This window comes from Suricata suricatta, chromosome 6 (genome assembly GCF_006229205.1).
Source record: "Suricata suricatta isolate VVHF042 chromosome 6, meerkat_22Aug2017_6uvM2_HiC, whole genome shotgun sequence".
Classification (NCBI taxonomy): Eukaryota; Metazoa; Chordata; class Mammalia; order Carnivora; family Herpestidae; genus Suricata; species Suricata suricatta.
The window spans coordinates 87575242-87601081 of NC_043705.1; the positions used below are offsets into that span (position 1 = coordinate 87575242).

At 48.2% G+C, this 25840-nt stretch overlaps 1 long non-coding RNA gene across 4 annotated transcripts in view; it reads right to left on the reverse strand.

The window, feature by feature from the left end:
* The window catches only part of LOC115294800, a 95543-nt gene that overhangs the window by 38917 nt on the left and 30786 nt on the right, over window positions 1-25840 (reverse strand). For 2 of the 4 annotated variants that reach the window (XR_003910142.1, XR_003910140.1), the window contains exon 1: window positions 11591-11784. The exons of the other annotated variants lie outside the window; for them this stretch is intronic. This is a non-coding gene — a long non-coding RNA (uncharacterized LOC115294800). Of the gene's footprint in view, window positions 1-11590; window positions 11785-25840 lie in introns of those variants that run through there. 4 annotated transcript variants of the gene reach the window in all.

Below are 25840 nucleotides of genomic sequence, written 5' to 3' on the forward strand. Positions count from 1 at the left end.
CGAAGATGGGGGAGGAGAAAGAGAAGCCCTGGAGGCTTCTGAGCCAGACTTGGAACTGCCTTTTCCAGACTCTTTGTCCACAAGATCATTAAGTTTTCCGTAGCTCAAGTCATGGTTGGTGGGCTTTCCTGTTACTTGCAGCCAAAGGCAGCCTGACTGATACTGTCAGGAGCTGGTGAGCTCCTCTCCCCTCGCCCCGGGGTGCCTTCTGGGGCCCAGGCTTGAGGTGCTCTTGCCTGCCAGCCAGAGCATGCACACACCTCCTTCCGGAGAACTCCAGCAGCACCAGGAAGTGCAGCCTGCCCCTGCCTGTCATCGCGGGGTGGCTGCTACCAAGCCAGGATCTGTGGACACAGCCTTGTTCTGTCCGCTCCTCTCGCTAGTCAGCTGCCTCCTAGACCAGCCACAACCTCTCTGTGCCTCCATTTCCTTGTCTGTAAAATGAGGCTGATGAATTTTTTTTAACTGCCTTATTTGCTCACAGAGTAGCAGAGAGTTAAAAACAGATTAGAGAGAGAACGAGCAAAAGCATTTTGTGCATTGTAAAGTACTAGGTAGGGGCGCCTGGGTGGCTCAGTGGGTTAGCATCGGATTTGTCTCAGGTCATGATCTCATGGCTCATGAGTTTGAGTCCCACAACAGGCTCTGTGCTGACAGCTCAGAGCCTGGGGCCTGCTTCAGATTCTCTCTCTCTCTCTCTCTCTCTCTTTCTCAAAAATAAATAAACATCAAAAAAAATTTTAAATACTAAGTAAATATCAATTGGAGCTATTACTAAAATAATTTCTAGATGGGGAAGCACTTTTGGAAAAACAATGCTATGCCAATATAAATTATCATGGAAGAACTGTATACTTTTTTTTAAGAGTTATTCATTTTTGAGAGACAGAGCTCGAGCAGGAGAGGAGCAGAGAGGAGGAGACACAGAATCAGAAGCGGCTCCAGGCTCTGAGCTGGCAGCACAGAGCCTGATGTGGGGCTCGACCTCACTGACCATGAGATGATGACCTGAGCTGAAGTTGACGCTTAACCAACTGAGCCACCCAGGCGCCCCAAGAACTGTATACTTGAAATTGGTGAACTGTGTACTGTGTGAATTATAGCTTAAAAAGCTTATTAAAAGATCACTGTGGGCCAGAACGGATTTAGTTAATTCCAGATCCAAGTGTGCTGGTAGCAGAATGTTTCTAATGGGTTTTTCCCTCTTTGTCTTTTAAAGTATGAGTAGTGTTTGACCAATTCCCAGTGTCCTTGGCGTTTTAAGGAACAACCACTACAAAAGATAAACTCTGAATAGTTAGATTATTCTTTTGCTTCATAAATGCTTTTGAAGAAACTCCTACCTCATTAGCTAGTCAAATTGCTGTGGTGATGTGCCTATTTCTACATAGGGAAAAAAAGACTTAGGAAACAAAGTATGTACATCCTGGCTCGGCGGTTGAGGGGAAAAGAGAAAGAATAGAATGTTACCTAAGTGTTTCTGAGTTAGGTCAGAAGAGCACCATACAAGTCTGAAATTTCACAAAAGCACCGGCGAATATTTAGGCATCTCCTGAAATTCTTTGCTAGTTACTTGTTATGGAAATGAATCCCGTGAAAAAACTTAAAAGGTTTTTTTCCCCAAGTGATATTTTCCAGATAAAGTCTAGGGGTAAACATTCACATAGTCACAAATATGTAATTTTGTAATTGTGGAATAACCTGTATGCTTTGTTTGGTACATCTTCCATGGAAATGTCAATCTAATACTCCATCTGTGAATATTTTAAATGTGGAAATGAAAATAAGAAATGTGATAAAAAAATAAAAGATCACTGTGTGTGTGTGTGTGTGTGTGTGTGTGTGTGGTGAAAACCATTATTGTGTATGTGTGTGATCAAAACCATTATTGTGTGTGTGTGGTGTATGTGTGTGTGTTATCGAAACCGTTATTGTGTGTGTGTGTGTGTGTGATCAAAACCATTATTGTGTGTGTGTGTGATCAAAACCATTATTGTGTGTGTGTGTGATCAAAATCATTATTGTGTGTGTGTGTGTGTGTGTGTGTGTGTGTGTGTGTGATCAAAACCACTATTGTAATGATAAAAGAAGCCTCTAGAACAGGCAGGCCTGGGTCACTGCCACTTACTAGCTATGTGACTTTAGCAAGTCACTTTACCTTCTCTGAGCCCCATTTCAGCCATAAAATTAATAATATAAAATAAATAATATAAAATAATACCTATCTCATGGGGCTTGAAGGGTTAAATAAGGGGCGCCTGGGTGGCTCAGTCGGTTGAGCACCCGACCACTGCTCAGGTCCTGATCTCGAGGTTCACGAGTCTGAGCCCCACACCGGGCTCTGTGCTGACAGGGCAGAGCCTGGAGCTTGTTTCAGATTCTGTGTCTCCCTCTCTCTCTGCCCCTCCCCGGCCCATGCTCTGTCTCTCTCTGTCTCAAATATAAACACACACACACAAAAATAAAGAAAAGGGTTAAATACGATTATGTATCCCTGGCACAAAAGAGGTGCATAATGAATTCGGTTCCCTTCTCAGGACTGGGGCGCATGACTTTTATCAATCACACAGATAAAGTCCAACATTTTCTTCCAAGTACAGTCCAGTGACCACTAGCCCCTGAAGCACTGAGGTCCTCGAAGCAAATCTCCAAATTAGGGTCTCCACAGCCAGGCTCCAAGAGCGGCCGGTGAGCAAGCCAGCTCGTTCCTGGTCCTGGAGCCCAGCGGTTTCCACAGACCCATTTAGCACCCACCCGGTCAGGGTCCCTGGGCCTGATGCCTGGCTCCTTGCCCCACACACAAGGAGGAGGGCAGCTGCAGCCACTCCCATTTCACGGAAGCTATTTAATGGACAAGAGTATCCTGGTCTCCCATGGTCCCTCCAAACCTCTAGAACAGCCCCCTAACCTCTCCTCTCCCTCCTTGCCGATAAGGCCTCAAAGAGCAGGGGGTCCTGAACCTCAAAAGACCCTTGGACATCCATGCCCCCTGCGTGCACTGACATCCTTCAGACCTGGCAGGTGCCTATATAAACTGCAGCCCCTCTAGGCCCTGAGCCTCTGGGCAAGGCGAGAAGGTCTGCAACCAAGACACACTTGATTTGGTGACTGCCCCAGGGACAGGTGTCCTAGACCTGATGCCCAAGGGCCTGCACCTGCGAAGGCAAATCCAAGCACTTCACAGCTGGGCTCTTCGGTCTGCCCCAAGGCGCCCCTCCTTCCTGGCTGCTCCAGCCCCTTGATCTTCTCCCAGCACCAGCAAGGCAGCTCCCTCCTACACCACATCCGTCCCCCCCACTGCCACCTCAGGGCGCCTTTGCTCATGCTGCCCCCTAGCCCAGAACACTGGGATTCTCATCTCCCTATCTAATCCTCCCGTTTCTAAGTCCCACTTGTTTCAAGAAGCCTTCCTAACTAAACCCCTTTATTTTATCTGATGGCCAGTATCCACTGTCCATATCACAGCTTGAAACCCACGGTCATGTTCTGTAGTGTACATGCATTCAACTGATCCAATAAAATGAATAATGGACTGGCCACTTTCCACGTACAAGATAGCAGGACATACATGATGCGAAAAATGACACCATCCTAGCTAGCCCCCATGAGCACACGGAGGACCAAAACACCACTGAGACCCTTGAGCTAATCACAGCTTCCCAACAGGCAATGGGAGCCATCCAGACAAGAGCCCCCCTTCCTACTTTTCTCATCTGCCTGTGGCCCAGAGGTAGGCTAGGGACAACACGGCCTGTATGGGCTGGATACCTTTTACAGATGAAGAAGCTCAGGCTCAGAAACAGAGTGACTTGCTATGATCGCGCCAGTAGTAAGTCCCTGAACGGGGATCCAAACCCAGTCTGTGTAACCCCACAACCCAGGAGAACTCCCTCTACATCAGCCGCCTCTCCTGTTAGCTTCCGATAACATGTTACTTGATTCATTACCGTTGTATCTTTCTTCCCCAGTGTGCTTCTGCTTCTGTCTGGGAGCTCACTTTCCCTCCTCACCCTGCATGGTGCACGCTCAGTAGCTGTACATTTTCAGCTTGCTTCCTTCTCTTAAAAGTATCTCGCCTCCCTCTATCTTCAGGTCTCCGGTAGCTTGAGCTGCGAATTCGTTTCCTATTCCATAGCGTCCCCTGGCGGCCATTAAGAGCACAAGCGTGTTTTCGATCAAGTGGGCCAAGGGAGGAAGTCTCAGCGCCTCCTAGGTCTGGAGGGAATCGGAATGTCACCCCAAGAGCAAAACCAGAGCTTCCAGCACAGCCTGCTCCACCTCCACAAGGGTTTGCACCGACTCCACCACAACACACCCTGCCCGCGTAGGAAACGGACACGGAAGCCGTCCCTTGCTCCCCTGTGCTCTCCCGTAGTTCTGGCGGCTGCTGGGCAGAATCCAGTACAGACCTGGGAATGCGGACCCTTCCAGGGCGGGGGGCCGCGGGTCTGCCAGGCGCCTGGCGGGGAAGGGGCCCTACGCCGCAGGCCAGTGGCAGGTCAGCCCCAAGTCTACCCCCAAAGCTTGAGCAAGCTGCCTCTTTTTTCTGACTCAAGAAGAAACACAAGGAAACCGGTCTTCGTTCTTATGACGTCGTTTTACATGATAAAGGCAAATGTGAAATTGTATATACTGGCTGATCTTTTATTCTTTCTTTATAAACTTTCATATATCACAAAATCATGGACGTATACATTAAAATGTTCATGTGGATTATTTGTGAGTGGTAGAATTTTCCGTATACTTTCAACATATTCCAACTTTTTCACAGTTTATCAAGGATTTGGAGGCAGAAAATGTGTTTGAGCTCTTTGGAAAAATGGAAAACATATCCCGACATGCACTGGGGAGCTGTGACATGGGAACTGGCTTTGGACATGAGGTTAAAAGCCCAGGTCACCCACTGGCAGTCTGAGTATCTCTGGGTAAGTCGCCTCCCTAGCCCTCCCATCCTGTCCTCCATAAACCAGATAATAATTGTAGCTACCTGTCTCACAGAGTTTTCACACAAATGAGATCACATATGTGAAAGCCCTGATATGGGATAAGTGCTCAGTAAAGCTTCTTTGAGTGGATAGTGTTTCATACACTTAGGATTCAGTGCTTCACTGCAAGTGACAGAAAGCCAGCTCAATCTAGTTTAAGAAAAAAAGAGTGGCAAAATATATTAAGTTCAAACACTGAAAACTGAAAAGATTAGGGTTTCAGGCATAGCTGTATCAGGGTGCTCAATTGTTACTACAGATCTGCTTTCACCATCTCTCAGTTCTTTTTTCCACTACACTGGCTCAAGTCTCGGGCAGGCTTTTTCCACACGATGGTGAGAAAGTCCTCAGCAGGCCTTCACTCACATCTCACCATCTCAGGACCCTTACCAAGGAAGGAGATTCTCTTTTCCAGTAATCTAACAAAAGTTTCTCAGCCCTGATCCGGGCAGAGTCTGACTGTCAGGCTTGGGAATCTACAAGCACTTCCCTAGAACGGGGTGCTCAGGGCCTGCCCCCACCCCAACCATGTGATTATTTGGGGTGTTTCCCCCAAAAGAAGCTTGGAGTGTAATAACCAAAGGAAGGTAGAATTGGCAGACATCCCCAACACACACATTAATCAAATAGCACAGGGTAAAGGCTGTCACAAACATAGGGTCACACCTCCCTTAAGATAGAGATTCTGACAATTAGCTTCGACACCTGTGGAAAGAGCCATTCGGGGAGCAGAGGGGGTGTGGGGCTGGGAGTTGGAAAGCCTGCATTCTACCTTGCGGCCCATCTCACATGACCTCGGCGCAGCCTGGCTGGGTCTCAGGTTCTTCATGTGTCCATGCAGGGCACTAGACAGCCCCCCACGCTCTCACACGCCTCTAGGACCAGGCTGTTGGCAAACAAGTGAAGCCATTCAGCACCCCAGGGGGCCATGTGACCCGTAAACACAAGTCCCATCAAGAGGGCTGGGCCGAGGTACCATGTATGACTTAGGGCTCCGTGTTGCCACACCTGCGGGTTTGCCAAGGCGTTCTATGAAATCTCCTGATGTCTGGGGGTTAAAAGCTAACTTAACTGAGCACACCATTGTGAAATGCATGGAGCTGGAGGCTTCAGTCGGTGAATTGGACAGTGTGTGGAGTGTCGTTCAATGAAGCTGTTAGAAACTCATTCAAAAACTTTCAAAACGTCTTCGGCCTCGCAAGGAGGAAAGCACTGACACACACCGGGCCGTGGGCCGGCCTCGAAAACATTAAGCAAAGCGAAAGCAGCCAGTCACAAGGCCACCTATTCTAGGGTTCCGTTTATGCGAAGTTTCCAGAGTGGCGGGTAAAAAGCAGATGGTGGCTGCCAGGGTCTGGCGGGAAGGGACAATGGGGGGCCGCCAGGGGCCCTTCTGGGGTGACGGACATCGTTCGGAGCCAGACAGGCCTGCACAACATTGTGAATGTATTAAATGCTGCTGAACGCTACGCTTCAAAATGGCTAATTTTATGTAATATGAATGTTATCTCCAATTTTTTTGTAGCTTTTTAAACACTCTGCGAGCCAAATAAAACATATCCATGTGCTGAGCTGGGCTCAGTAGCTGCCGGGTTTTGGTGTCCCTAAGGTCCTTGTACCTCTCAGATGCCTTATTTCCAGGAACCAAAGTGTCACCTCCTTTCAGGGGAGCCGTGACCACTGGCCGCAGTTTACAGCCAAGAGGAAGAGGCTTTCTGTCTCCTAGAAACAGAACCTCCCTGAGACAATTCGAGGCCAGAAAAGAAAAGTCTGCTTGAGCTGGAACCAAGCCAGGGTCCGGGGTTTTTTCCAACTGCCCTTTGCCCCAACGAAGGGCAACGAATTGCATCTGGGTGACAGCGGACGGACTTTGTTGACATGGCCCAACTTTAATTTTTGTGAAGTGAATAATTAGGCTGTCATCCCTGCGCTCAGAGCAATTAGTGGCCTGCAGGGGATGCATGTGCCCCATTATCAAGGGGAATTATAAATAGAAGAAAGCGCAGGGGCGGGGGACCTGCATAGCGTCACCTCCTGCCCTTCTGCGCGGCCGCCTGGTCTCCGCGGCCCGACTGTGTCCCCTCGCGCGAGCTGACAGCTTGAATCCCAGCTGCCGTCCGGAAGGGCTCTGAGTTCTGCCCTCGGAGCCTGTCCAGAGCGGGGCAGCAGCAGGGCGGGGCCTCCCACCAGGGCTCTGAGGTGGCTGGTGCGGAGCAGAAGGGACTGGGCTCCGCCTGACAGGCCAGGGTGTTGGGGACGCTGAGTGACAGCCCGCTCAGCGGTTCCCCAGGTCACAGCAGGCTCCCGGCCAGGAGCAGCAGCCTCCCAAGGCGCAGCCATGGCGGCCATTCACACTGGCCTCCTTTCTCTGTTTGCCTGGCTGCGACCAACATTTGGACAAGCTCACAGCCCTCTCTGCAAGCTCTTCTGTCTATCAGACTGGATAAAGACGCCTTCACAATCCAAGAAGGAAAAATGTTTGTCACTGTCAAGGGAAAGCGGCTATCCAAGAAGCGCAAATATTCATAGCCAGAAAACATTTTTAATAATAATTAATGTTTGTAAAATGTTTGTCAATGCACAAGGCATTGTTTACGTATATACTCACTTAAGCCTCCCAAACAGCTTCCTGAGCTCGGCCCTGTTATTGTCCCCATTGCACGGGTTTGTAAACTAAGGCAGAAAACAGTGAGCTAACTTGTCTAAGACAGACAGCCAGGAGGTAACATTCAAACCCAGACACTCTGGCTCAAGTCCACGCTGCTCGCTGCTATTTCTATGGCTTGTACGTTCCACGAGTGAAGCGGATCAGGGACAGGAGACAAGAAGGAGGGGTGGGGGCTGTGGCGCACGGGCAACCGCACACCCAGGCTGAGGGGAAGGCTGCCAGCCAAAGTGCTCCCTTACGGGGATGAGGACTCCCAATTTTTTCAAAAGCTGGAAATATGAATTTAACATAAAATCTGATTTTCAAATATTGGCAACTAACTCAAAGTTTTAAATACTCTGAGCTAATTAACCAATTAAAATTTTTAAATGAATAGATAAAAACACTGTGGAGGCCAAGCAAAGTGCCACTAGGGGCCATCACTTTGTAGTCTTGATGCAAAGTGATGTACCCGACTTGCCAGTCCCAGCTCTGGCTTCACTGGGATTCAGTCTGCGTTGAAGTGCAGCCTCTTCCCTAAGGCATCTTTCCACGGAAAGAAATTGAGGCCTCTCAGCTGAGCCCTCAGCTGAGGGCTGTCTTGCCACCACATAAAAAGAGCCTCCCTGAGATCTGAGCCACTACAGGGAAAAGAGGAACCGAGAGATGGAGAAAGCAGATCTTTAGTAATACCATTTGAGCACCCTGATACAGCTATGCCTGAAATCTTCTCTTGGCAGTTTCAGTGTTGGAACTTAATATACTCTGTCCCTCTTTCTTTTGGAAACTAGATTGAGCTGCATTTCTGTCACTTGCATTGAACTGTTCTATCCTAAGCGTATAAAATATTACTGACTCAAAGAAAATTTACTGAGACAGTGTGAGAGTGAGAGAGAGAGAGAGAGAGAGAACCCCATAGTCCAAGGATCTCAGCTCCAGTCTGGGCTCTACCAGCAACCGCATGACTTCGGACAAGTCACTTACCCATCATGCCCTTTTTTCTCATTTATTAAACAGAGGTGATAGTTTCTGTGTCGCAGAGCTGTTGGGGGCCTGGATGAAAAGGACCAGTAAACAAGCCTGGCCCACTGTAAGGCACACTACTGACGCGGGGGCCACCCTGTGCAGGCGGTCTTAGCCAGTAGTCGGCCAGGATACGTAGAAGAGAAGCAGTCTCAACCCTGGGCAGCCAACAGCCCATCTCACAGCGGCTCCCCCCACCTCCCAGCTTTCCACTCAACTGCCAGTGATGTCAAGACACACACACACACACACACACACACACACACACACACCACGCGCGCCCTGGAACCTGCACCCCCCATGCCCTGCTGACCTCACCACACCTCCCAGGATGGAGACCCCTGCCTGCATTGGCCAGTAGAGGTCCCATGCCCACCTCTCACCTGACGCAGAATTTTAAAATTAGAAAAATATTGGGGCCCCTGGGTGGCTCAGTCAGTTAAGCATCAACTTCAGCTCAGTCATGATCTCGCAGTTCATGGATTCGAGCCTCACGTCGGGCTCTGTGCTGACAGCTCAGAGCCTGGAGCCTGCTTCGGATTCTGTGTCTCCCTCTCTCTCTGCTCCCCCCCCCAAAAATGAATAAACATTAAAAAATTAAAATTAGAGAACTATTAAAAGTGTGGAAAATGAGCAGCCCCCCACATGCCCATAAATAATTTGGTGCTTATTCAACTAAGTATTTCTATACATAAAACTAGAAATTATGCACAGTATATTTTTAGAAAACTGGAATAAGATGCTCATTACAGCTGTCTTTTTTACCTCTCTTGGACGCCTTTCCATGTTAGCAGAAGCTACTGTATTCTTATTAATGTTGCCACAAAGTTTGGTTCCGTCTCAAAGCGGTCCCTTGCAGACGGAAGTTGCTACACAGGCAGAGCACCCCTTACTTGTGACCCTGCTCACTAGGGGGCTGGGGACTGGGAGGGGCAGGGGGCGCGGGGGAGGTTCCTATACACCGATTCTTAAAGAGGTAGAAATGTCGAGACAGGGGTGCCTGGGTGGCTCAGTCCATTAAGCATCTGACTCTTGATTTTAGCTCAGGTTATGATCTCAGGGTTCGGTTTCTGAGATTGAGCCCTGCATCGTCACCGCAGGGCCTGCTTAGTATCTCTCTCTCTCTCTCTCTCTCTCTCTCTCTCAAAAAAATAAAAGACTCTGAGACTGAAATGCAGAGTTTGTGTTTAGGGTCACCTTTTTAAAAGTTTTTATTTATTTATCTATTTTTGAGAGAGACAGAACCCAAGTGGGGAAGGGGAAGAGATAGAGACAGGGAATACTAACCAGCCTCCAGGCTCTGAGCTGTCAGCATAGAGCCAGACACAGGGCTCAAACTTACAAACCATGAGATCATGACCTGAACCAAAGTCTGACAATCAACTGACTGGTGCCCCTAGGGTCACCTTTTAAAGAAAGAGAAGCCTCCAGGGGTTTCCTGAGTCCCCTCCAATCACTCTGGATGGGGTGAGGCCATTTATGTCCTCCCTGATGGGGAGGGAGATTCAGGCCAACAACAAGGAAGACCCAATTCTGGAGAATAAATTTGTACCTGGAGCTAAACTCCAGAAGAGAGGATGAGAGAGGTCAGAGGAAATATAGGGAGGATCCAAAGAGTCAGGAGGCTTCGCTTGGAATCTTGACTCTATAATTTACTAGCTATGAGGTCCTGGGCAAGTCATTTATGCTCTCTGACCCTCAGTCTCTTCTTCTGAAAAATGAGTGTAATAGGTCAACTTTACAATTACATGAAGAATCCAGCACAATGCCTGGCACATAGCAAGTGCTCAATATTCATCGGTTAAATCAGCATCCTTGAACTCTCATCCACAATTAATCTAATAAAGTTTGTCTGGGTTCCCAGGGAGGCTACTGGGGCAGGGGCAATGTTGCTGCACACAGTTAGTGATCAGTTGACTGGTTTGGGCAGCAAGAAATGGCTCTGCCTGAGTTTGAGCTTGGAATAGGCTGGCCACTTCAATGTCCCAGAAAACAGGTTGTCTTGACAGGACGCACCATTGTTTTGGGGCAGATGCAGTGGTTGACGGGCTGGAGATGCAAGTAAAACCAGAGCATTGCACTCTTGTGGAAGAAAGCCCTTTTGTCAGTGGGGTCCCTTCTTCCTAAAACACACCATCTTTTCTCTCCAGAAATTCCGATCCTTCACAGCCTGACTAGAGAGTGGTCTCTCCAAGAAGCCCACCCCAGTCCACCCCGTACTCCGCATTGCTTTAATCCGCAGGCCTACAGTTTGGACACACGTGCACACACATGTGCACACACAATGGTCTTACAACATTTCGCACTTGCTAAAAGTCGCTGACTGTTTTATGTACCTACATCAGGTCTCCCTAACCAAGGTGTAAGCTTCTGGAAGATTAGGCATCTCCTAATTCTCCAATCCACTAAATATCTTTTTCTGAGTCTATACTATTTCACAGGCGTTTCATCTACGTCTTCCCAATGTGATTTAAATGTCAATATGTTCGATGTCCAGATGTGGAAACTAAAGTTCAGAGAGATGAAGTAATTCATCCAAAGTCATAGAGCTTAACACTCAAGACATCGGCACTCGATACATAATTTTGAATGATTGAAAGAACGGATGGATGGATGAGCAGCCAGCAAGTCAGTGGCCAACCCAGGTTTACCGAACTCCAGCAAGATCCTTCCATTTGAGCATAAGGGAGATCCTGGCTTTTAGCACCCAAAGTAGGCACTCTGCAGGCACCCAATCACTGCCAAACATTTCCCCCAAAGCACGGGAGCCCCTGAGCATCCTGGTTCCAAGACAGTGCTGGATTCAGCCACAGGTATGCGTGAGCCACGGGACATAAGGACCAAAGATTCTCCTCCTCCTTCCCTCACACCAGGAATGGGCTGATGACCTGAGGTTGGACAGGATTAGGTGGGATTCTGTTTTACTGGGACCCACCTGGTGAGCAAGAGGCTCGTCCTCGCCAGGCCACAAGGGGGCAGCAGGTCAGCATCTCTTGGTGTCCACGCACCCCACGGCGGACAGTGCTGGGTCAGGGGGCTGCTGCTGCTGGGTGAGCAGGTTCCACCAAGGTGCCCCCGCCCTCAGTCCTTGGTAGCAGATTCACTCCTGCACCGGCTGATGGGGTAGGGTAACCACATCTGACTTGCTGAAGAAAACATTGGAATAAACAAAAATATCAATGCCTGCCATTAGGGGGCAGCTTAAAACAATCATGTCAAGTATAGCTTAGTCCTGCGCAGCTCTTACAAAGAATGGGGCCCCTGCTGATACAGAAAGTCCCCAACATACATTGAATGAGAAAAAGCAAAGCGTTCAACATGTGAGTAGTGCGACCTCGTTTGTGTAAGTTTTAAATCCGTGCAAATAAGAATGTGTTATTTGTGTGCTAGTCCGTGCCAGATTCCTAAAGGAAATTCAAGCAGCTGTTTGAAGGCTGCCTTTACTTTTTCTTTTCTGCCTTTCTGTGCTCTTAGAGGTACCTTTTTGCCATTGGAATATATTAATTTTTTTAATTAATAAGGGTGGTCTGGAGATACAGATTTGTGAAGCCTTTTTTGTTTGCTTGCTTTTTCTTTTTCACATGCTCTTAGTTTTTACCCTAATCAATACTGAGGAGGGCAGCAGTATATGCTTGCTGTAGCCCCGCCTCCTTAGGGGCTAGGTGGGGGCTGGGCACTGGCAGACGTGGGCTCCCCGGTGCCCCTCCCTCTCCAGGGCAGGGTGGCCGACTCTGCCCCGGGGCACAGGGCCCAGAACACCCTCAGCTACAGGGAAGCTGGCACCCTTGATTTTTGGCGGCCACCTTTGAGGAACCAGGACAGGTACACTGGGTACTAAGGGTCTGGTGCTTGGTACTGCAATTCAGGCTAGGAAAGCCCTCCGGCCTGCTGACAGAGAAAATGGAGCTTTCTAGCAGGGCTGTGTAAATGGGCAGGGCTTTAGAACTCAACAGACCTGACCCTGAACCCAGCTCCCACATCTCACAGCTGGTCCACTCTAGGCAAGACACTTGACCTCTCTGAGCCTCAGTTCTTTCATTTGCAAAAGAGCAGTTATTCCAGCTTTGTTAAAAAAGTTAGCATTGACGTACACAAGCCACCTAACAAACATATTGTCATGTGATAAGCATGTAATTAACAGTGAGCATACGTATTATGAATCGTCTCCGTTTTCTTCTTCTAGAAAGCAATCCATCCTGAAACTGAATGGAATGAAAACTGAATTCAGAAAGTCACCTCCTGGCAATTGTCATCTAACTGCTCCAGGTCCATCTCTGAACCAGATCAGTGTCTCCCCAAAACTGGAGAGGACGCCCTGTTCCCTCAAACCTACATCTGAAACCCAAGCGCATTCAAGGCACTGGCCCCGGCTCCCAACCCTGCAGTTCCACGCGTTCTCGCTTGGAGGCAATGTTGAGCTTCAGATTTCAACTTCGGGAGAGCGCTCCTCCCCGTTCTCAGTTCCCCCGCCTGGTTGGCCAAATCACGGACTCAAAACGGACTATTCTTTACTCCCTAAGAGCCATCCTAGAGGCAAAGTAGAAACACGCTACCTCCCCTAAAAGTGGTACGAGCTGCTGTCATAAGATAAAGAGACAAAAAATAAGATGAGGTCATGGGGAGCTATGTAGACCTTTGCAGACCTAGATGCAAATAATAAAAACTAGCAAGCAATGTCAATGACTGTGATGATCACTGAGTAAATTAGGACACACCCACTTGAACTGACATGTTGAATTCTAATGATGAATCGTATCCAGCAACTTGGGACAATTACATAAGCAGAATGAGGATGCAGATTTTGTTCTGTATGTGGCAGCCATCTCAAAATTATATACGCTGGTAGGAAAAAGGAAATGGAAATTTAAAAAACAAATTCCTGAGGTAACAGGACTATAAGTTAATTTTTAATGTATTCTGTTTTGCATTCATATTGTTTAGTCCCTTTTTGAATATCCAGGACTAATAGTGGGAGTTGGTGCAGCAGTGTGGCAGAAAACATGCATATTCCATAATGCCACTGTCCTGCTTCTGGCCCCTGAAGGCACTGGACATTCACAGTGGAGGTAGTCCTCGGAGTTAAGCTACAAACGGCCTCCAGAAACCAGCTAGAAAATGTTCAGCCAGTAGAAGGTGACAAGCGCTGCTGGAGAGGACAAACATTCAAGGGGCACCTGAGTGGCTCAGTCGGTTTAACGTGTGACTCTTGGTTTCTGCTCAGGTCATGATCTTGTGGTTCCAGGAGTTCAAGCCCAGTGTTGGGCTCTGCACTGATAGCACAGGCCCTGCTTGGGATTCTCTCCCTCTCTCTCTGCCCCTCCCCTACTCACACTGTGTCTGTCTCTCTCAAAATAAAGAAATAGGCCAAAAACTTCATTTTAAAAAAACATGGGAAAATAAGAATATGTGTGTTTAATAGGTTAGCTCCCTTTATTGTAGAAAAGCAGAATTTCAGCATGAAGGAAAGATAATGGAAGAAAATGGAAGGAGATACTATTCCACAATAATCATCTTTTATTTGAGCAGACCTGGCTTCTCTACTGTGTCTGTCATAATAATGATAACTTGCCATTTATTAAGCATCCCTGTTTACCAGGTGTCGAGCAGCACACCGGACACCACGCATGCTCTTCCACTGAATGCGCTAAACAACCTCATGAGACAGTACGCGTTACTTTCCTCCTTTTATAGAGGAAAAATAGAGGCTGTGAGAAGCCACCTGCCGCAAGTCACATAGCTTATTAATGTGCAGGATTTGAACCAGATATGTCCCATCCCAAAGCCAGAGGATACCCAGCAGGGCTCCATGGGGGGGGGGGGGGCAGGACCTGGGTTTGGCCTTAAACACCAAGCAAGGGGGGGAAACCCCACCAGAGACCCTTGTCTTCATCCCCGAGGTGACATGAATGAGATCCAAGTGCCAGCAGGTTCTGGGTACTTTTGCTGCTGCGATTAAAGCACAGAGTTTGATTGGCAGGAGGCTGAGCAGAGAGGGTCTTTTTAGAAGATGCTCAGGGTCCTGGTTTCCACTCCCGGCTCCTTCAGCTGCTCCTTCTCCCTGCTTTGCCTGCCTCTTAGCATCAGCAGGAGAGAGGACACAGCCCACTGGCACATGAAGCCAGAGTCCTGTCACTGTGTGAAAGCTCCAAGGTCAAACAGCTCAGATCCAACCCTGTTTTCCTAGAACTCACAGGAGCAGCGCCTGTGAAGATGATGTCGGCCATCTTGGCCAATCTGCAAATGTGCCAAAAGAAAGGATTTCTCACGGGACATAATTTGGGTTGGGTTGGGCTGGGTTTTGCCTAACATCTATATGTAAGACAGAGTCGTAACAAGGGAGGCCCTGTTTCTGGACCTATTTCACAGATGAGAAAACCAAAAGCTCAGGGACAAGGAGGAGCTTTCCCAGGGCTACTTAGCTGGGATAGTATGACAGACTCCAGAGTCCAAGCTCACTAGAGCCCGAGCTCCCAACCATTACAATATAGTGCCTCTCACTCTGCCAGGCCCCTTCGATGGTAAAAGAGCAAAGACAAAAACACAACAACCTCCCTGAGTCTCAGGGTCTCCATCTGTAAAATGGAGAGAAAAGAACAATGCCTACCTCAGAGGGTGCTGTGAGAGTAAAACAAGGTCATATATGTAAAGTGACACGTGGTCTGCACTCAGTAGGTAGTAGTTACAGCTACTGAGATCACAGAGCCCAGACTTGGATGGACCAAAGTGACCTGGCCCAACATCATTAACAACTTCCTGTCTCTGCTTCAACTTCGAAGGCGCCATCCTTGCTCCAGGAGGCAGTGTGTTCTTTTATGAAGACATTCGTGATTAGAAATGTCGTCCTAATACATTGGGCTAAATCTGGCTTGTACCACATACACCCTCCCCCAAGTCTATTTCTGCCCTGGAAGAGAGACCGAATGAAGCCAGTCCCCCTCTCACTTGGCAGTGCCTCCAAGCTGAGTGCCTGTGCCCTCAGAGCCCGCCCCTGGCCCCTCCAGACCCCCATCACACTCAGCATCCCTGTCCCGAAAGCCCCCGGCAGGATGCAGGTGTCCAGCCGGGCCCTGCCACTTCCCTGACCCGGGCCAATATTAATGCAAAATTGATCCTCTTTTGTTTCACATTAACAAAATGGGGGAGGGGGGATAAGAAGGAAAGACACAAAAGGTACAATATTGAAAATAAAAAGGAAAATTGTGTTTGGAGCTTTTGTGAAGCCAGGAATCTTAGTTGGAGACACTTGTTGATTTCTTAGCTTCAATCCACACCCTTCTCCCCGCCCACCCTCACTCTGACAGCTAAGCTTTCCTGCTGTGACGCCTTTGTCCCCTCGTCTGTTCCAGGGCATCTGCACTGTCTCCGTCCTATTCCAGCACACTCAGGCACTGAGAATGAATGGGGCAGACAGCGCTGGGTTCAAAACACATTTCTGTCCACAAGGCATACATCACACGAGCCAGGCCACCCCTCCACCGACAGCCATCACAGCCATCTCCCTACTGTGTCCTCACTGCTTCCAGGGGAGGACCCGGCCCTGGGCCAGCTTCCCACAGGAGTGGCTCCCGGGGGCTGCAGGGAGCTGGAACCGCTCAGGGAGCTCTCTCCACACCAAAGGAAGATGCTACTGGGCAACAGGAAGGATGCAATATAGGGTTGCTTTCTCATCTCTGAACTTAACTGGAATTCTTTTGAATGTGTGAAAGTGTTCCAGAAAGTCAGAGCTTTATTCCAAGCCTGGGCTGAGTGCTTCCCCCATGTGCACTCATTCTCCAACCTTCCCATCTGGGTACTTACCACTGTACTGCAACTGTCTACTTCCTTGTCTAGATCTTTCCCTAATGTGTGCTCTCATTGAGGGTAGGGGTGCATCTGTCTTATTGTCCCTGATTCCCCAGGACCTAGCACGCTGCCCTGAGGTAATAGGTGATCAGTAAATATCTGTTGAATGAATTGATGAAACGAATGACTCTTTTTAGCACTTACTGTCTGATCCACATACTATACTTTACATGAAGCTGCACAGCCTAATGGAAGGCACACCAGTGGACTTCCAGTTTCAAAATGGCGAAACAAAAGTCTTCCTCTTGGAAATCACACAAGGGTAAGAAGAAACAGGCACAAACTGCATCTCCAGTGAAACCAGGAGACCCCTGTAACCCTCAACCCCAAAATATAAAACCCATGCTCGTGGGTTCGAGCCCCACGTTGGGCTCTGTGCTGACAGCTCAGAGCCTGGAGCCTGCTTTGGATTCTGTGTCTCCCTCTCTCTCTTTCTGCCCCTTTCCCTCTCATGCTCTGTCTCTCTCTGTCTCAAAAATAAATAAAGCATTAAAAAAAAAAAGCAACGCAGCAGCTGGAAAGATGTAAATGACCCAAGAGTGAAGAAGCATGTCAGACTCAAGGTCTTGAGGGGTTGGGTGGAGGGACCCATAATTTGCTCTTATAGAACTACCAAACGGCTCAGAAATAGGAAGCATCAAGTTCTCACATATGATAGAAGCAGAGGGGAGCCTAAGTGGCTCAGGTGTTTAAGAGTCTGACTCTTGATCCCAGCTCAGATCTTGATCTAAGGTCGTGAGTTCAGGTCCCACGCCAGGCTCCACTATTTAAAAAAAAGAAAGAAAGAAAGAAAGAAACAGATAGAGGTAGAACAGGGAGTGAAAACAGGAATTGTTTGAAAAACCTCTTTTAAGAGTGTAAAGAGTCCACCACCAGATGACTAGATAAACGAAATGCGGTATTTCCATCTAATGTAATATTATTCAGCCATCAAAGAATGAAGTCCAGATTCAGGCTACAATATGCATGAAATCTGAAAACAATGCTAAGCAAAAAAAGCCAGACACAAAAGATCATATATTGAATGATTGTATTCATATAAAATGCCCAGAATAGGCAAATCTACAGAGATAGAGAAACTTCGTGATGGCCAGAGGCTGGGGAAAGGGGAGTGACTGCTAATGTGTCCAAGGTTTCTCTTTGGGGTGATGAAAGTATTCTAGTATAATGTCTGGTGTAATTATAATGTCACAATAATGTAAATACTGAATAAAGCTTTTATAAAATATTGAGATAAATTATATTGGAGGGAAAGGAAAGGAGAAGATGTAAGTGGGCTAAAATCTTTACCTGTCATAACTGGAAGTCAAAACTGGAAGTCAAGCAATAATGGTCAAATCAATGAATCAAGAGATGCATACTACTTGCAAATATGGAAGCAAATGCAATAATAGTGAAATGGGTTGAAAAGTGTTGTTTCTGGGAGGAGGGGTCAGCCTTAGCTGGAGGGCTGGGGGTAATAGAGCAAGAGAATTTTGACAAAATTTTTGAAATTGTTGTAAATGCACTGGTTTTGAAGTCAAGATATTGGCTTGACCTGGTTCTGCCACTTCCAAGCTTTGAAGGGTGACCTTGAGTAAATCCTTTCCCTTCTTTGGCCTCAGTTTCTTCTGTGTTAATAACCCCAACCTTAGGACACAAAGACAATGTTTTTATAGATAGTAAACAAAGAGGTGGTCCCTTCTAATTCCCCCTGTTGGGCATGAATGTCCTCTTGGAAGTGGGGGAGGGGCAGGGGGGTGTGTCGTCTGCTCCTTTGTAACCCACCCAGCATCCGGCAAAGTATGTAAAGAAGGATATGATTTGACAAAGCCGCCAAACTGAATAGTTGGCTGTTGCAACTTACATTATGGCTGCTCATGTGAGAGAAGGTATTTCACTGAGGAATAATTACAGAAAAATAGAGATAATTCCATTGTAATAATACCATTACTACCACATCCTTTTAATTGCCCCCACAGTAACAAAGTTATATGCATTTGGTGAAAGTAAAAGCCTTCAAAATAATCTTGTGCAGCCAATAATTTCTAGTCATTCTTTTTAAACAGAAGCTCCCTGGGCTGAAGTCACTGCTTATCCTCCAGTCTCATTTTCCCCTTCTTTCTTTAATCACAGGACCCCTGCCCGCAACCCGGCTGCCCAAGCAGGGACTAGATCTCCCAGCCTCCTTGGTAGCTGGGGGTGGCCCCGACCACGTGTCCACCACTGATCCTGAGAAGACGTGCTGTGTGCAACTTGCACATCGTGACCTCAAAAGAACACTGCTGACCTTCCACCGCCTTTCTCTTGCCCTCATCACACAGGCTGGGGCAGGGACATGGTGATGACCAACAAGACAGAAGGAGCCTGGAGCCTCCGATGACAGTGGAGCTGAGCTGCCTCCTGTCCCAGCTACAGAGAGCCCACAGCCCATCCCCCCCAACTGTTCACTGTGAGCGCACAGCCCTGGATGTGACAGAAAACACGAGAGCCAGTTACAGAGGGAGGCCTGCCTCAGTTCCACAATCAAGTAGCGATTAGGGTTTGTTCCTAATTAATTTTTACAGGCAATATGTATAAATGCCTCAAAACTCAAGATATGCAAAAATATATACCCTGAGAAGTCTTGCTTGATTTTGAGTTCATCTGGCCAGATGCCACCCCGTAGCAGCCCCCAGGTAACCATTGTCACTCATTTCTTATTGATGCTTCAATAATTTCTTTTCTTTTTTTTCAGAGAGAGAGAGAGAGTGAGCATCAGTGGGGGAGGGGTAGAGAGAGGGAAACACAGAATGTGAAGCAGGCTCCAGGCTCTGAGCCTATGCGGGGCTTGAACTCACGACCCATGAGTTCATGTACTGAGCGGAAGTCAGACACCTAACTGACGGAGCCACCCAGGCGCCCCATCAAGAACTTCCTTATGCACCTACAGATTGATGCTTGTATTTGCTTCTTATTTACACAAAACATAGATTTCCACATTCTGCATCCAATACTCCACACTGGTACCGCTTCTGGGAATCTGTTCTTAGAAAATAACTAGAAAGTTTGCTGTATGACCAAACATATTAATTGCAGCATTATTTATAATGGTTCAAAAGGCAGGGGGGGGAACCCTGAATGCACAAAAACAGGAAACAGCTGCCAAGACTATTTGTAAACTGTATTTGTCTTTGTAGATAGTATTCAACGGCATGTGAAATGCTTATAATTTTCTATTAAGCAGAAGAATCTGATCAGAAATAGGATACAACGTGTCTTTGGCCATGTGAAACACGTGTAGAATATGAACGGAAAATACCACACCTGAATATTGGTAATGCTTCTTGTCAATTGGTGAAATTATTTTCCCTTCCTCTTCTCTGTTTCCCAAAATGATGCCAGTGAACTTGTAATTTTTTTTATATAGTAGGGGAGGGGTAGCAACATATCTCCCCCTCCTGGGAGATACTTCCAAGGTCTCCGGGCACCTTCATGTGCAAGGGTGACAGAACTGGGATGTGGTAAGGGCTGGAGTCCATGGTCCTCTCCTCTGACTTGGAAATAGGAGTTCTGCGGCCCCAGGCCTTGAGGCTGCAATTTTTTTACTTCTGTGCAGTTTGCTCCCTTGATGCTCTTCCGTCCAGCGTAGCAGGTGCTGGGAAATCACCATTCGCCCCACCAGAGCCTTTGTATTAGTGTATTGGAGCTTTCATTTCATCTCTCGGTCCACCCTGAGGAATGTCCCTCAGACAAGATGCTACTCTACCGTCTCCTGTCAATCAGGAAATATCTCTTTGGTCACCCCCAACAGCCCCCCCAGGCCACACCAACCAATAAGTCCCCATCCAGATATGACCCCCTCCCCTCCCACTTCATGCCAGCCCACGGGGCCCCCTGAATTTGCCCCCATTTTTTAATTTTTCTTTTAGTCGGTTCAGAATTTTCCAATGCATGGTAGTACCTGGATTTTTTTTTTAATTTTTAGTGTTTATTTATTTTGGAGAGAGAGCAAGAGACAGAGACAGAGAGACAGCATGAACAGAGAGAGAGAGATAGACACAGAATCTGAAGCAGACTCCAGGCTCTGAGCTGTCAGCACAGAGCCTGACATGGGATTTGAACTCACAAACTGTGAGATCATGACCTGAGTCGAAGTTGGATGCTCAACCAACTGAGCCACCCCGGCGCCCCTGGATTTTTAAAAATTATTAAGCACTGTGCTGACTTACTACAATGTACATTAAGACAAAATACAAAATTGACTTTTTGATAAGTGTGTTACAGTGAGGGTCTCAAACCCCTGATTTATTGGGTACGGCTACTTGGGGCAAGCCTAAAATACATTTTCAAGTAAAAAAAAGGATATCTATTCCCCCCAAAAAATGTTATTTTAATAAATAAATACATTATGTATTTGGTATGTTTATTTATCATTATTTGTAGATGTTTACACATTGTTTATCTTACTTGGCTATGGCATATAATTGAGCTCAAGGAAACTCTACATCAGGCTACTAGTTTTTTTCAGTGTTTTAATTCACATCCGGGAGGGATATATTCATTGCCACCCGGAGAGTGGGCCTGGGCAGAGCAGCACAGAGCTGGACCCCCACAATGGGCAAAGGGAGGACCAACAGGAGGCCATGTTCGATGTATTGCCTTCTCCAGTGAATTCCGTTAGGGCAGAATTCTACCTGCGCCTCTCGGGAGCACCTTCCTGACGGGAGCACCTTCCTGACCCCCGGGAAAGCTCCCGAGGTTGGGGCCAAGGCCTGGGGTTGTCCACTCTCACCAGGAGAGAGGAAATGAGTCCGCAGGCAACCTTCCCAGCGAACGAAGCCCCCTCAGCGAGCAGCAGGGCTGGGAGCAAAGCCCACTCGCTAAATAAAAGCCTGCATTTTTTAGTCACTTGCTGAGGTCATCTGGTCCAATCCTAGTGAGACACAACATACCTTCCAAAACCCTCTCCATTTCCTCAAAGAAGAGCTGACAAGCAAGGATCTCCCCACCTCCTCCAAGCAGAAGGGTTGGGGGGGGGGGGAGAGAGAAGGAAAAGGGATGGAAACAAAGATGGACCACGTTAAACAGAGCAGGGCCTTTTAATCCCCCTGCACTTAAGCTTGGGAGGCTGGGCACTTGGTGCTTTTCTGGGCAGCCTAAAATGAGGACCCTTCAGCACTCCTCACGTGCAAATTGGAAAGCCACACATGGGGTGGGAGCGGAGCAGGGGTGGGGGCAGGCAAGAGAGCTCCTAGACTCCAAGACTTCAGGGGATTAGGGAAGTGACAGGCGTCCTTTGCAGGGAACACTGCCAGGCCCCGCCCCCTCCCCAGCGCCGGGGTCCAGCCTTCCCTGCCCCATCCCCGCCGCTGAGCCCAGCCTCTCCCAAGGCCTCAGTTCCACACTGAGGACGTCTGGGGAGGTGGGGGAGGGCTTGGCAGGTCTGGTCCCCACCAACTGCCACCTTGCCGGGTGTGAGCAGAACAGCAGGTGGGTCCAGAAGGAAGGCACAGTTTGCCTATGTTGGCATCTGGCAGCATCACGCTGCAGCTCCCCTGATATAAATACAGGGAGCGAAAATAGCTAATCCCAGATAACAGCGGTGTAATCACCCAGCGCCCGGCCTGGAATCCCAGAGAATTTGGAGGCAGCAGCTGCTGGGGCTGCCCCCATCAGCAGCCCACTGCCCCTGGGTGGCCCGGGGGCCGAGAGTGCAAGCCAGAACAAAGCTGGAGAGCTCAGAGCAACTGGGAGAGAGACCGATGAAAAACACCTCTGAGCGGGCACTCTGCCTGGGAAGAGATGCGTTTTCAGGAAGCCCCGTGGAAATTCTGAGCTTGCAGCCATGGGAACCTGGTCTCCCTGATCCTCGTTGAGATATGAGGATACACATAGAATCCTCTAGCGTGGGGGTCTGTTTTGTGTGACTTCCAGGCAGGAGTAACATCATTGGTCTTACTACCGGCCTGCAGTCTGGGAGGGCGGGGCCGCTCCCACGCTTCTCTGGCATTCTGGCTCCGAGCACTGTGGTGCGGGATCTGCAGCCGCCCACGCTGGGCTCCGGCCCTCCGTCCTGGCCCTGACTTGCTGACACAGCAAGCGGCTTGCAGCCATCCTGGAGAGCCTGTTGGGCTTGCTGTCTTCAGCCATTTTGTGCAAACAAGATGTTCCATTAAGGCTTGTTGAGACTGCAAAGAACTCGGGCCTCCTCTCTCCTGCTTAGTGCGGCCCTTGGTTCTCTATCTGCCGATTGACAGACAAGCAATCCCCAGCCTTCAGTCACGTCTTTCCTCACACTCTGTGCTTCGTCCGGGCTCCTCAGTTGCACCTCTGAAGGGCTCTGGACACTCCAGTCCCTTCTGCTGTGGAAGGACAGTAATGGGCCAGGCCACAGCGGTGCCCAGAAGCAAAGGCCGAACTGGGCCTCAGAAATATGTCCCCAGTGAGCACCCATACAGCTGAGTCCCTACTGAACCATGATTACCATCCTTCATATACCAAGAAAGGGGAGAGAGGAACATTCCAGAGCAGACCAGAAAGAACAGGAGATGGGATCATTTGTCCTCTCCACACATTCTAGGGGTGACAGTGAACAAGACTCCTCCTGACTGGTTTCTGAGGGGCTGTTCAGTGATTCTCTAGATTGGAGAACCCAAATTATGAACTGTGTTAGTTTTGTTCTGGAGTTTGCTATCACTTTATTACACAAGAGCTTCAAATCCAAAGAGTATGTTCAATGTTTATCACTGCATATAAAGTACAAGACTTGTACAAAAGTTGGGACAGAAATTGCATTAAGATATGATCTCATCTCAATTATGTAAAGAGAATGGAAAGCCACATACCTGAACACAGTCTATGTTTTTCATCACTTAGTAAGATGATGATTTTATTTTCTTCTTTCCCATGAAAGAAACTTGGGTTTCTCGCCCCAATTTTACCCTTCTAAAGAAGGGACATGGAACCTGCCAATCACCTGTGCATTAGAGAAACCCATGATTTCTTCATATGACTGCTTAGGTCAAGGCTGAAGATAAGTTTTCAAGTCAAATAAAAAAAAGTGAGTCAATTTATATTAAAATACTAAATAAAAATATATTCATGTATTAATTTTTAAAAACTTGAAAAGTATGTATAAATGGCTGACTTGGTGGGAGATAACCCATTCTCACCCTTAAGATTCCTGCCACTAAGGGGGATCCAAGCAGAGGATCAGAGAGAAGTACGGAGTTCACAAGAGCATATGCCAGGCCAGCAGCCCCCCAAATGGAGGGCAACACTGAGGTCACTCTTCATCCCCAGGTGAATCTGTGAGTCCCCACTGGAGTCCGACACTCCCCCTCCAACACAGATCCTTGGCTCTTTGATCTCAGTCACCCGAACCGAGATCAAAGATGCCAGTTGGGATAATAATTACAATGCATCCTAACTAGAGCTGAATCCCTTACTCTCCACTGAAAAGGATTTTCCTTACATATATTTAACATAAGATAGACCCCAAAAAAAGAATAAAGAGAGAAGGGAAATGGCATTCATCGACTACATACTATGTGCCAAAAATTATATTAGAAATGAGATGTATTTCATTTGCTGCAAAACCCCAATAACTGAAACGTCACACTCTCCATTTCACAGATGAGAAAACAGAGCCTCAGAGAGGTTAGATGACTCATGAGAGGTCACCTAGCTAGAAGCGACCAAGCAAAGATCCAAATCTTGTGAATCTGAAGCCAAAGCCCAAGGTCTTTGCACCAAACCACACTGCTCCCAGCCTCTGAAAGGGCCTGTGCATGAGCACAGAAAGCGACAAGGAGGTAGGAAGGACCATGACCTGAAAGTGACAAGATTCCAGGTTTTTGACTGTCTTTCTCACCAGCCGTTTTAGCAGTAGGGAGACACATGAGCTCAGGAAAAGAAAGCCAGATAAGGAAATGAAGTCAAGGATAAACAGCAGGTGCATAGAGCCGCTCGGTGGATTTAGCTCCTGGGCTCTGTGTTGGTCGGGCTGGTGCCTCAGTCTCCAGAAATGAACCGCTCTGGCCAGTATGTAAATCTGGGTTCCACTGCACACGCTGTGAACAGACTCAGGTCTGCCATGTCTGCCAGACAGGCAACTCCAGCTGTAATCTAATCGCACCCCTTGAAGCCCCAGCCAGCAATCTCTTTCCCTCACCCTGTCACAAATGCCATCACGTTGCATCACAGACTCCCCTCACACACACAGACCCGGCAGGACACTGGGACCTGTCTTGGCCACACATCCACAGATCGGCAGGGTCAGCCCAGGTTCTGCACAGTTCACAAAGGCCAAAATAAAAGTGAGGCCCAGAGAGGCCCTTGGGGAGCACAGGGTGGGGGTGGGGGTCTGGCCGAGAAAGGTCAAGGGCTTGGGAGCTTTTGGTCAACCAAGTCCCGGTTCCTTGCTGCCGCACACTGTGGGTCTGCTCAGGGAATACTATTAGGGACAAAAGCTAAAGAGAAAGAAAGAAGCCAGGGATGTTCCCAGAAGTGCAAGGAATTAGCAAAAGGTGTGAGAAAATGTATAATGAAAACTCACCTGATGATCCAGAGTGAAAGTTTGCTGTAATGAGCACCGCACCAATAACTGGCCCGAGGCTTAGGAAGTCACAGAGGGGCATGCCTGTGGCTCAGGTCATGATCTCACAATTGGTTCGTGAGTTTGAGCCCCACATCGGGCTCTCTGCTGTCAATGCTTGGGATCCTCTGTTCCCCTCTCTCTCTCTGCCCCTCCAGCTCACTGTCTCCCTTTCTCTAAAAAATAAACAAACATTAAAAAAAAAGAAAGAAAGAAGAAAGGGGCGCCTGGGTGGCTCAGTCACTTGAGCATCAGAGTTTGGTCATGGTATCGCCATTCATGAGCCGCATTGGCTTTGTGCTGACAGCTGGGAGCCTGGAGCCTGCTTCAGATTCTGTGTCCCCCCCCTCTCTCTCTGCCCCTCCCCTGCTCTTTTGCTCTCTCTCTCTCTTAAAAATAAATAAACCTTAAAAAATGGTCACAGAAAGACTGATGCCTTGAGGCAAACTGCCTTGGGCACTACCACCCAGGGCTGGGGGCGGGGGGGGGGGGGGGGGGGGGGGGGGGGGGGGGGGGTCCTTCCCTAGAAGTTCAGATACTTCTAGAAATCCTGGGTTGAGGATCAAGGGGAAACGGACTTTAGCACTTTGCATTTGTATAGAATTCCATGTCTCCATGTAGTTTATGTGATTTGCTCCCACAGTAATCTGCAAGGCACGTAACTAATGGAGAAACCACAGTACTTGGGACACACAGTCCTACAAATGGTTTGTGACCAAGCTGAGACCAGAACCACAATCTGGAAGAGTGAACTCCAGTCACCAGTAATGGGATAGGTAATTTAAA